Source organism: Gopherus evgoodei, unplaced genomic scaffold (assembly GCF_007399415.2).
Source record: "Gopherus evgoodei ecotype Sinaloan lineage unplaced genomic scaffold, rGopEvg1_v1.p scaffold_53_arrow_ctg1, whole genome shotgun sequence".
NCBI lineage: Eukaryota > Metazoa > Chordata > Testudines > Testudinidae > Gopherus > Gopherus evgoodei.
Genome location: NW_022060074.1, coordinates 1,324,605 through 1,327,677, shown reverse-complemented (window position 1 = coordinate 1,327,677; position 3,073 = coordinate 1,324,605). Strand labels below are relative to the sequence as shown.

General features: G+C 39.3%; 1 pseudogene; it reads right to left on the bottom strand.

Moving 5' to 3' along the window:
* Positions 1-1,553: 1,553 nt before the first annotated feature.
* LOC115643242 lies at positions 1,554-2,189 on the bottom strand (annotated as a pseudogene).
* Positions 2,190-3,073: the final 884 nt, after the last annotated feature.

Here is a 3,073-nt window from a genome sequence, read left to right as displayed (position 1 = left end):
CAAATCTGTTTTTTGATGGAAAATTCAATTTTCAACCACGCAGATCTTTTTGTAAAAATTGCCTGCTACCTCTGAGAGATGTAGTTTGCTTACCTTGTGGTCATATTCTTCTTTATGGGCTAAAATCTCTGCCTAGACTACATCCCCACATGATGCATTGCAGCTGTGGGACTCCAATGATGCACCACAGTGGCTTAGGAAGAAGAAATCCTGTGATGCAGATATTATCCAGTCATGGAACCTATTCTATTGAGAATGGGAGTTGGGGCACATGAACTGTAACTCCCATGAGACACGGAAGTGGTATTTCCAAATAGAAATTTACATATTCAGTTGAAAGTTGTGAGGAGGGGCTGTTTGTCATGAAGTCAAAACTTTCTAAAGAAATAAAAGACATTTTCTGCCCAGCCATAGTCAAAAGAGTCTCATTGCTCAATGGATAAACTGGAGAGATCTGTAGACAAATGCCTATCTCCCCTGTGGGGGATGAGGAGAAGCTGGAGCAGAAGTGCAAATAAGGTGAGCTGCAGACCTTAGCCAGGTTGTCCCCAATGGCCCCTTTTCCCTCCTCAGACATTTCTCCTGAGGTATGGAGAAGTCATTAGCCACTCCTTGTAATTTCATAATGAAAATGTTGTTAGTGTAAAAGCCTGGGGTTTACAGCTCATTGTAAAACAGAAAATTCTGGGAGAAATTCTGGTATTTGATGTTTGTTTTCATCTTAGATGGGGTGAAAATAGAAACATCAAAAATTTTCACTGAATAAAAAGTTCTTAAAACTTTCATTGGGAAATGTCAAAACCAAAAATACTAATTTTATTTTTTTTAACAAAATAAAATGTGATGACGTTCCAGTGAAAATTCTTTCATTTAGAAATGTCAGATGAAAATGAAAAATGTCATTATGAATTAGACCAACTTCTGTTGGTGGAAGAGACAAGCTTTCGAGCTACACAGTTCTTCTTGGAAACTTGTCTCTTCCACCAATAGAAGTTGATCCAGTAAAAGACATTCCTAGGACCAACACATCTACAAAACAACTATGAAAATAATCATCACAAATTGTCTGTGTGGCTTAAAATAATATTAAAATGACATTTTAAGTCAAAATGACCGTTCAAAATATTTCATTTTTTTAAATTTTTGGAATTACCATTTTGAAATGAAAATAAAAAGAACTTTTTTTTAAAACATTGGAAATGACATTTTGAAATAAAAAAGTTCATTTTAAGTGGATATTTCAAACTAGAAAATGGAAAAATTGCAATTAGCTCATCTTGGGATTTTCAAAGAGACCAAAAGATAATTAGATCTCCACATTCTATTGAAAACTCATTGTGATTTCAGTAACTAAGAGTAAAATTTTCAAAAGTGCCTGAGTCTTGTTTCAAAATAGGACTTTGGCTCCTGAGGATGCTTTAGACTATATTTAGTTCAGATTTTAAAAAATCTCAACCAAAATCAGAAAATGCAAAATGATCCTAACATGAACATAGGCTGGTCCTCAAACAAAGTCAGTCAGACAGAGCTATTATATAAGGTTCAACATGGGACTACTTTATTCCAGGTGGACAATAAGACTTCAGTGTGAGGAGTTCATTTCTCTTGAGAAAAAATATCCTGCCTATCATTTTCCATAGAGACCCTTTTATCTCTTTGTTTCTTAGACTGTAAATGATTGGATTCATTAGTGGTGGCACCACACAATACAACACAGCAGCCATCAAGTCTAGAGATGTTGAAGACATCGACCTGGGCCTCATGTACGTAAATTATGCTGTACTGATAAATAAACAAAAAACAGCCAGGTGAGGGATGCAGGTGAAGAAGGCTTTGTACCTGCCCTGCTCAGAGGGGATTCTCATCACCGTGGAGAAGATGTGAATGTAGGACACAATTATCAATACAAAACAGACCACATCTACAAGGGACACAAGGACAATCAAGACAATTACATTAGCATATGTATCAGAGCAAGAGATCTTTAGCAACTGTGGGATATCGCAGAAAAACTGAGAGATAACATTGGACCTGCAGAAACGTAACCTACAGGTATTAGTTGTGTGTAATACAGAGCAGATCATGCTGCTGATCCATGAACCAACTGCCAACTGGGCACATGCACCTCTGTTCATAGTCACCTTGTAATGTAGAGGTCGGCAGATTGCAATGTAGCGGTCATACGCCATCACAGTGAGAAAGGCCAGTTCTGCTGCTGTAAAAGTTACAACCAGAAAGCCTTAGATGACACATCCAGAGAAAGAGATGAGTCTGTTGTTGGTTAGGGAGTCAGCCATGGACTTGGGGACCGTGACTGAGATGTAGCGGAGTCTAAGAAGGATAAGTTGCCCAGGAAAAAGTACATGGGGGTGTGAAGGTGCTGGTTGAGGGCTATGACAGTGATGATGAGAAGATTCCCCACCAGGGCTGCCAAGTAAATCACTAGAAACACCAAGAAGTGTAAAATCTGCTCTTCCCGCATGTCAGAGAATCCCAGGAGAAGGAAAGCAGTCACTATGGTCAGGTTGGACATTTCTTCTGTAGATGTTCACTGAAGAGGGAAAGCCAATGGGCAGTGGTTATGGAAGGAGAAACAGAAGATAGATAGACACAGGTTTTATTTATTACTCAGCAGGACACATGTGGCAGCTCAGAAAAATAACAAGATTCTTCCCTTTCTTTGCCATCGCCATGTAATTACAATGTTTACGATGCAGGATCATGGGGCTCTACTTTATTGGCAGCTTCTTATTCAACAGAGTTACTGCTTGTTTTTATTTTAAGCCCTCTCTGGTTATCTTACTGACTAAGAAGCTTGGAGTGGATGACAGGGGATGGATCATGATGATGCCTGTTCTATTCATTCCCTTTGAAGCACCTGGCATGGGCCACAGTTGGAAGACAGGAGACTGAGCTAGATGGATCATTGGTCTGAACCAGTATGGCAATTCTAGTGTTCTTAAGGCCTTGACTCACAAAGGGTTTTAGACCTGTAAGTGTCATTTTAGGCAGTTCAGTCCAGTATTTGCGCCCCACTGGAAATCACAACCCCACCCCCACTCATCTGCTCCCT